The sequence below is a fragment of the Nerophis lumbriciformis genome, unplaced genomic scaffold, assembly GCF_033978685.3.
Source record: "Nerophis lumbriciformis unplaced genomic scaffold, RoL_Nlum_v2.1 HiC_scaffold_44, whole genome shotgun sequence".
NCBI lineage: Eukaryota > Metazoa > Chordata > Actinopteri > Syngnathiformes > Syngnathidae > Nerophis > Nerophis lumbriciformis.
In genome coordinates this window covers 195409-205000 of record NW_027316586.1, presented here as the reverse complement: position 1 = coordinate 205000, position 9592 = coordinate 195409, and positions in this window count along the sequence as shown.

Genomic DNA, 9592 nt, shown 5'->3' with positions numbered 1-9592 from the left:
CTAAGTACCTGGGTGGAATCAGTTCCAGGATTTCATCCATGCGGGAAAAGTTGAAAATGTGTCCGAGACGGCGCCCCCTAGGCGGACACACGCTCCGGACAGAGCCCCTGTCGCTCGAGCCCTGGAAGCCCTAAGTACCTGGGTGGAATCAGTTCCAGGATTTCATTCATGCGGGAAAAGTTGAAAATGTGTCCGGGACAGCGCCCCCTAGGCGGACACACGCTCCGGACAGAGCCCCTGTCGCTCAAGCCCTGGAAGTCCTAAGTACCTGGGTGGAATCAGTTCCAGGATTTCATCCATGCGGGAAAAGTTGAAAATGTGTCCGAGACAGCGCCCCCTAGGCGGACACACGCTCCGGACAGAGCCCCTGTCGCTCAAGCCCTGGAAGCCCTAAGTACCTGGGTGGAATCAGTTCCAGGATTTCATTCATGCGGGAAAAGTTGAAAATGTGTCCGAGACAGCGCCACCTAGGCGGACACACGCTCCGGACAGAGCCCCTGTCGCTCAAGCCCTGGAAGCCCTAAGTACCTGGGTGGAATCAGTTCCAGGATTCCATTCATGCGGGAAAAGTTGAAAATGTGTCCGAGACAGCGCCACCTAGGCGGACACACGCTCCGGACAGAGCCCCTGTCGCTCAAGCCCTGGAAGCCCTAAGTACCTGGGTGGAATCAGTTCCAGGATTTCATCCATGCGGGAAAAGTTGAAAATGTGTCCGAGACAGCGCCCCCTAGGCGGACACACGCTCCGGACAGAGCCCCTGTCGCTCAAGCCCTGGAAGCCCTAAGTACCTGGGTGGAATCAGTTCCAGGATTTCATCCATGCGGGAAAAGTTGAAAATGTGTCCGGGACAGCGCCCCCTAGGCGGACACACGCTCCGGACAGAGCCCCTGTCGCTCAAGCCCTGGAAGTCCTAAGTACCTGGGTGGAATCAGTTCCAGGATTTCATTCATGCGGGAAAAGTTGAAAATGTGTCCGAAACAGCGCCCCTTAGGCGGACACAGGTGTCTGCATGAGCCCCTGTCGCTCAGAAGCTGGAAGATCAGTTTGAAAAAGGACCGGGGTAAAGAGGGGGGAAGCACCATATATGTGTCCGGGAAGGCGCCCCTCGGGCGGACACAGGTGTCTGCATGAGCCCCTGTCGCTCAGATGCTGGAAGATCAGTTTGAAAAAGGACCGGGGTAAAGAGGGGGGAAGCACCATATATGTGTCCGGGAAGGCGCCCCTCGGGCGGACACAGGTGTCTGCATGAGCCCCTGTCGCTCAGATGCTGGAAGATCAGTTTGAAAAAGGACCGGGGTAAAGAGGGGGGAAGCACCATATATGTGTCCGGGAAGGCGCCCCTCGGGCGGACACAGGTGTCTGCATGAGCCCCTGTCGCTCAGATGCTGGAAGATCAGTTTGAAAAAGGACCGGGGTAAAGAGGGGGGAAGCACCATATATGTGTCCGGGAAGGCGCCCCTCGGGCGGACACAGGTGTCTGCATGAGCCCCTGTCGCTCAGATGCTGGAAGATCAGTTTGAAAAAAGAACCAGAGGATAGAGGGGAAAAACACCATATTTGTGTCCGAAAATAGCTCACTTTGACTCGGACGCGTTCCCTGTGATTTCAGCCTGTCAGACATGGTGCACATAGTAACGAGATGGAGGTGTTTTGGTCGACCAGGTAAAAAACGAAAAATCGAGAGAAGGTAAAAAGTAGGTGAAAAATTAAGCCTCTCTCGTTAAGGTACTTAGAAAAAATCCCAAAAAAAAAATGAACTCCCATTGAAATGAATGGGGAAAAATTTTTTTCTCGTTTTTTTTCTAAGTACAACAACGAGAGAAGGTAAAAAATGGTTTTTTTTAGCCTCTCTCGTTAAGGTACTTAGAAAAAAACCCAGATTTTTTTTTTTCTCGTTTTTTTTCTAAGTACAACAACGAGAGAAGGTAAAAACAGGTGCTTTTTAGCCTCTCTCGTTAAGGTACTTGGAAAAAATCCGAGACATGTTTGGTCTTCCCCACTGACAGTGCGCCTTTGCTGGGTAAGTTGTGGACGTGCCAGGCACCCCCGGGACACCGGTGGAACGCGGCCGGACTCGTGGTACTCCAACCCGGGCATAATTTTGGATCAAATTCGGGACTTTTGCCCACTTTCCCAACTTTTCTTCCCAATCACAGTGCGCCTTTGCTGGGTAAGTTGTGGACATGCCAGGCACCCCCGGGACACCGGTGGAACGCGGCCGGACTCGTGGTACTCCAACCCGGGCATAATTTTGGATCAAATTCGGGACTTTTGCCCACTTTCCCAACTTTTCTTCTGAATCACAGTGCGCCTTTGCTGGGTAAGTTGTGGACATGGCAGGCACCCCCGGGACACCGGTGGAACGCGGCCGGACTCGTGGTACTCCAACCCGGGCATAATTTTGGATCAAATTCGGGACTTTTGCCCACTTTCCCAACTTTTCTTCCCAATCACAGTGCGCCTTTGCTGGGTAAGTTGTGGACATGGCAGGCACCCCCGGGACACCGGTGGAACGCGGCCGGACTCGTGGTACTCCAACCCGGGCATAATTTTGGATCAAATTCGGGACTTTTGCCCACTTTCCCAACTTTTCTTCCCAATCACAGTGCGCCTTTGCTGGGTGCGTTGTGGACATGCCAGGCACCCCCGGGACACCGGTGGAACGCGGCCGGACTCGTGGTACTCCAACCCGGGCATAATTTTGGATCAAATTCGGGACTTTTGCCCACTTTCCCAACTTTTCTTCCCAATCACAGTGCGCCTTTGCTGGGTAAGTTGTGGACATGCCAGGCACCCCCGGGACACCGGTGGAACGCGGCCGGACTCGTGGTACTCCAACCCGGGCATAATTTTGGATCAAATTCGGGACTTTTGCCCACTTTCCCAACTTTTCTTCCCAATCACAGTGCGCCTTTGCTGGGTGCGTTGTGGACATTGTAGGCACCCCGGAACCCTGGTGGAACGCGGCGGGACTTGTGGGACTCGAACCTGGGTGTGATTTTGGACCAAATTCGGGACTTTTGCCCACTTTCCCAACTTTTCTTCCCAATCACAGTGCGCCTTTGCTGGGTGAATTGTGGACATTGTAGGCACCCCGGAACCCTGGTGGAACGCGGCGGGACTTGTGGGACTCGAACCTGGGTGTGATTTTGGACCAAATTCGGGACTTTTGCCCACTTTCCCAACTTTTCTTCCCAATCACAGTGCGCCTTTGCTGGGTGCGTTGTGGACATTGTAGGCACCCCGGAACCCTGGTGGAACGCGGCGGGACTTGTGGGACTCGAACCTGGGTGTGATTTTGGACCAAATTCGGGACTTTTGCCCACTTTCCCAACTTTTCTTGCCCACTCACAGTGCGCCTTTGCTGGGTGCGTTGTGGACATTGTAGGCACCCCGGAACCCTGGTGGAACGCGGCGGGACTTGTGGGACTCGAACCTGGGTGTGATTTTGGACCAAATTCGGGACTTTTGCCCACTTTCCCAACTTTTCTTCCCAATCACAGTGCACCTTTGCTGGGTAAGTTGTGGACATGCCAGGCACCCCCGGAACCCTGGTGGAACGCGGCGGGACTTGTGGGACTCGAACCTGGGTGTGATTTTGGACCAAATTCGGGACTTTTGCCCACTTTCCCAACTTTTCTTCCCATTCACAGTGCGCCTTTGCTGGGTAAGTTGAGGACATTGTAGGCACCCCGAGACACTGGTGGAACGCGGCGGGACTTGTGGGACTCGAACCTGGGTGTGATTTTGGACCAAATTCGGGACTTTTGCCCACTTTCCCAACTTTTCTTCCCAATCACAGTGCACCTTTGCTGGGTAAGTTGTGGACATGCCAGGCACCCCCGGAACCCTGGTGGAACGCGGCGGGACTTGTGGGACTCGAACCTGGGTGTGATTTTGGACCAAATTCGGGACTTTTGCCCACTTTCCCAACTTTTCTTCCCATTCACAGTGCGCCTTTGCTGGGTAAGTTGAGGACATTGTAGGCACCCCGAGACACTGGTGGAACGCGGCGGGACTTGTGGGACTCGAACCTGGGTGTGATTTTGGACCAAATTCGGGACTTTTGCCCACTTTCCCAACTTTTCTTCCCAATCACAGTGCACCTTTGCTGGGTAAGTTGTGGACATGCCAGGCACCCCCGGAACCCTGGTGGAACGCGGCGGGACTTGTGGGACTCGAACCTGGGTGTGATTTTGGACCAAATTCGGGACTTTTGCCCACTTTCCCAACTTTTCTTCCCATTCACAGTGCGCCTTTGCTGGGTAAGTTGAGGACATTGTAGGCACCCCGAGACACTGGTGGAACGCGGCGGGACTTGTGGGACTCGAACCTGGGTGTGATTTTGGACCAAATTCGGGACTTTTGCCCACTTTCCCAACTTTTCTTCCCAATCACAGTGCGCCTTTGCTGGGTAAGTTGTGGACATTGTAGGCACCCCGAGACACTGGTGGAACGCGGCGGGACTTGTGGGACTCGAACCTGGGTGTGATTTTGGACCAAATTCGGGACTTTTGCCCACTTTCCCAACTTTTCTTCCCAATCACAGTGCGCCTTTGCTGGGTAAGTCGTGGACATTGTAGGCACCCCGGAACCCTGGTGGAACGCGGCGGGCCTTGTGGGACTCGAACCTGGGTGTGATTTTGGACCAAATTCGGGACTTTTGCCCACTTTCCCAACTTTTCTTCCCAATCACAGTGCGCCTTTGCTGGGTGCGTTGTGGACATTGTAGGCACCCCGAGACACTGGTGGAACGCGGCGGGACTTGTGGGACTCGAACCTGGGTGTGATTTTGGACCAAATTCGGGACTTTTGCCCACTTTCCCAACTTTTCTTCCCAATCACAGTGCGCCTTTGCTGGGTGCGTTGTGGACATTGTAGGCACCCCGAGACACTGGTGGAACGCGGCGGGACTTGTGGGACTCGAACCTGGGTGTGATTTTGGACCAAATTCGGGACTTTTGCCCACTTTCCCAACTTTTCTTCCCAATCACAGTGCGCCTTTGCTGGGTAAGTCGTGGACATTGTAGGCACCCCGGAACCCTGGTGGAACGCGGCGGGACTTGTGGGACTCGAACCTGGGTGTGACTTTGGACCAAATTCGGGACTTTTGCCCACTTTCCCAACTTTTCTTCCCAATCACAGTGCGCCTTTGCTGGGTAAGTTGTGGACATTGTAGGCACCCCGGAACCCTGGTGGAACGCGGCGGGACTTGTGGGACTCGAACCTGGGTGTGACTTTGGACCAAATTCGGGACTTTTGCCCACTTTCCCAACTTTTCTTCCCAATCACAGTGCGCCTTTGCTGGGTGCGTCGTGGACATTGTAGGCACCCCGGAACCCTGGTGGAACGCGGCGGGACTTGTGGGACTCGAACCTGGGTGTGATTTTGGACCAAATTCGGGACTTTTGCCCACTTTCCCAACTTTTCTTCCCAATCACAGTGCGCCTTTGCTGGGTGCGTCGTGGACATTGTAGGCACCCCGGAACCCTGGTGGAACGCGGCGGGACTTGTGGGACTCGAACCTGGGTGTGATTTTGGACCAAATTCGGGACTTTTGCCCACTTTCCCAACTTTTCTTCCCAATCACAGTGCGCCTTTACTGGGTGCGTCGTGGACATTGTAGGCACCCCGGAACCCTGGTGGAACGCGGCGGGACTTGTGGGACTCGAACCTGGGTGTGATTTTGGACCAAATTCGGGACTTTTGCCCACTTTCCCAACTTTTCTTCCCAATCACAGTGCGCCTTTGCTGGGTGCGTCGTGGACATTGTAGGCACCCCGGAACCCTGGTGGAACGCGGCGGGACTTGTGGGACTCGAACCTGGGTGTGATTTTGGACCAAATTCGGGACTTTTGCCCACTTTCCCAACTTTTCTTCCCAATCACAGTGCGCCTTTGCTGGGTGCGTCGTGGACATTGTAGGCACCCCGGAACCCTGGTGGAACGCGGCGGGACTTGTGGGACTCGAACCTGGGTGTGATTTTGGACCAAATTCGGGACTTTTGCCCACTTTCCCAACTTTTCTTCCCAATCACAGTGCGCCTTTACTGGGTGCGTCGTGGACATTGTAGGCACCCCGGAACCCTGGTGGAACGCGGCGGGACTTGTGGGACTCGAACCTGGGTGTGATTTTGGACCAAATTCGGGACTTTTGCCCACTTTCCCAACTTTTCTTCCCAATCACAGTGCGCCTTTGCTGGGTGCGTCGTGGACATTGTAGGCACCCCGGAACCCTGGTGGAACGCGGCGGGACTTGTGGGACTCGAACCTGGGTGTGATTTTGGACCAAATTCGGGACTTTTGCCCACTTTCCCAACTTTTCTTCCCAATCACAGTGCGCCTTTGCTGGGTGCGTTGTGGACATTGTAGGCACCCCGGAACCCTGGTGGAACGCGGCGGGACTTGTGGGACTCGAACCTGGGTGTGATTTTGGACCAAATTCGGGACTTTTGCCCACTTTCCCAACTTTTCTTCCCAATCACAGTGCGCCTTTGCTGGGTGCGTTGTGGACATTGTAGGCACCCCGAGACACTGGTGGAACGCGGCGGGACTTGTGGGACTCGAACCTGGGTGTGATTTTGGACCAAATTCGGGACTTTTGCCCACTTTCCCAACTTTTCTTCCCAATCACAGTGCGCCTTTGCTGGGTGCGTTGTGGACATTGTAGGCACCCCGAGACACTGGTGGAACGCGGCGGGACTTGTGGGACTCGAACCTGGGTGTGATTTTGGACCAAATTCGGGACTTTTGCCCACTTTCCCAACTTTTCTTCCCAATCACAGTGCGCCTTTGCTGGGTGCGTTGTGGACATTGTAGGCACCCCGGAACCCTGGTGGAACGCGGCGGGACTTGTGGGACTCGAACCTGGGTGTGATTTTGGACCAAATTCGGGACTTTTGCCCACTTTCCCAACTTTTCTTCCCAATCACAGTGCGCCTTTGCTGGGTGCGTTGTGGACATTGTAGGCACCCCGGAACCCTGGTGGAACGCGGCGGGACTTGTGGGACTCGAACCTGGGTGTGATTTTGGTCCAAATTCGGGACTTTTGCCCACTTTCCCAACTTTTCTTCCCAATCACAGTGCGCCTTTGCTGGGTGCGTTGTGGACATTGTAGGCACCCCGGAACCCTGGTGGAACGCGGCGGGACTTGTGGGACTCGAACCTGGGTGTGATTTTGGACCAAATTCGGGACTTTTGCCCACTTTCCCAACTTTTCTTCCCAATCACAGTGCGCCTTTGCTGGGTGCGTCGTGGACATTGTAGGCACCCCGAGACACTGGTGGAACGCGGCGGGACTTGTGGGACTCGAACCTGGGTGTGATTTTGGACCAAATTCGGGACTTTTGCCCACTTTTCTTCCCAATCACAGTGCGCCTTTGCTGGGTGCGTTGTGGACATTGTAGGCACCCCGAGACACTGGTGGAACGCGGCGGGACTTGTGGGACTCGAACCTGGGTGTGATTTTGGACCAAATTCGGGACTTTTGCCCACTTTCCCAACTTTTCTTCCCAATCACAGTGCGCCTTTGCTGGGTAAGTTGTGGACATTGTAGGCACCCCGGAACCCTGGTGGAACGCGGCGGGACTTGTGGGACTCGAACCTGGGTGTGATTTTGGACCAAATTCGGGACTTTTGCCCACTTTCCCAACTTTTCTTCCCAATCACAGTGCGCCTTTGCTGGGTGCGTCGTGGACATGTCAGGCACCCCGGAACCCTGGTGGAACGCGGCGGGACTTGTGGGACTCGAACCTGGGTGTGATTTTGGACCAAATTCGGGACTTTTGCCCACTTTCCCAACTTTTCTTCCCAATCACAGTGCGCCTTTGCTGGGTGCGTCGTGGACATGTCAGGCACCCCGGAACCCTGGTGGAACGCGGCGGGACTTGTGGGACTCGAACCTGGGTGTGATTTTGGACCAAATTCGGGACTTTTGCCCACTTTCCCAACTTTTCTTCCCAATCACAGTGCGCCTTTGCTGGGTGCGTCGTGGACATGTCAGGCACCCCGGCACTCTGATGGAACGCGGCGGGACTTGCGGGACTCGAACCTGGGTGTGATTTTGGACCAAATTCGGGACTTTTGCCCACTTTCCCAACTTTTCTTCCCAATCACAGTGCGCCTTTGCTGGGTGCGTTGTGGACATTGTAGGCACCCCGGAACCCTGGTGGAACGCGGCGGGACTTGTGGGACTCGAACCTGGGTGTGATTTTGGACCAAATTCGGGACTTTTGCCCACTTTTCTTCCCAATCACAGTGCGCCTTTGCTGGGTGCGTTGTGGACATTGTAGGCACCCCGGAACCCTGGTGGAACGCGGCGGGACTTGTGGGACTCGAACCTGGGTGTGATTTTGGATCAAATTGGCGGCGGGACTTGTGGGACTCGAACCTGGGTGTGATTTTGGATCATTTCGTGGCCTTTTGCTATGCATGCCTTCTCCCCGCTAGTTTGATGTGTGCTGCTGCAAAAGTTCCAAGAGGGCGTTTTTGCCCCCCTCCAAACTCCTTCTCTTTGTTTATAGTGCATATTTTCTGCTGGATCTACTCTCTATTTACTCCAAGGAAAAAAACTAGCCGGTCGCGGCAAATTTTTACAATCGGTCGCCAAACTACGGCACGAGGGCCGAACGCGGTACGCCGGCGTCCAAGATACGGCCCGGGGATTTTTTTTGATTTTTTGGGCTTTTTTTGATTTTTTTGGACATGTTGGGCATCCCAGGACTCGGGTGCGACTGCAGGACGTGTGGGGCTCTAACCTGGGTGTGGTTTTTGGTCATTTTTCCGGACTTTTGCCCACTTTTCCAACTTTTCTTCCCAATCACAGTGCGCCTTTGCTGGGTGCGTTTTGGGCATGTGGGGGGCACCTCGGACTCGGGTGGGACGCGGCGGGACTTGTGGCACTCGTACCTGGGTGTGATTTTTGATCATTTTGTGGACTTTTCCCCAGACACTCTCCACTTTTCTACCCCACTTCCCCTGTGCGAAATACGGCAAACTGTCTGAAAATAGGGGCTCCAAGTGTTCCCCACTCTTTCTGGCCCACAAAAGGCCTCTCATTCCCCGGGAACACCTGTAGGACTCCCCGGCGTCAAGGAAATACGCCAAACCGTCTGAAAATAGGGGCCCAAAAGAACTGGAAATAATGTGTTTAATTTGGGGGGTGATGTCTATAATTATGGGGGTGCATTGGAGGCGGGAGTCCACTGGAGGGCTCCACACCGTCTGAATATAGGGCCCCAAAAGGCCTGGAATTAATGTATTTAATTTGGGGGGTGCATTTGCAGCGGGAGTCCACCGGAGGGCTCCAATTCCCCACTCTTTTGTTGACCTATGTATGGCCCCAAAAGGCCTCTCATTCCCCGGGGAGACCTGAAGGACCCCCCCGGCGTCACCGAAATAAGCCAAACTGTCTGAAAATAGGGGCTCCAAGGGTTCCCCACTCTTTCTGGCCCACAAAAGGCCTCTCATTCCCCGGGAACACCTGTAGGACTCCCCGGCGTCAAGGAGATACGCCAAACTGTCTGAAAATAGGGCCCCAAAAGAACTGGAAATGATGCCTTTAATTTGGGGGGTGATGTCTTTAATTTGGGGGG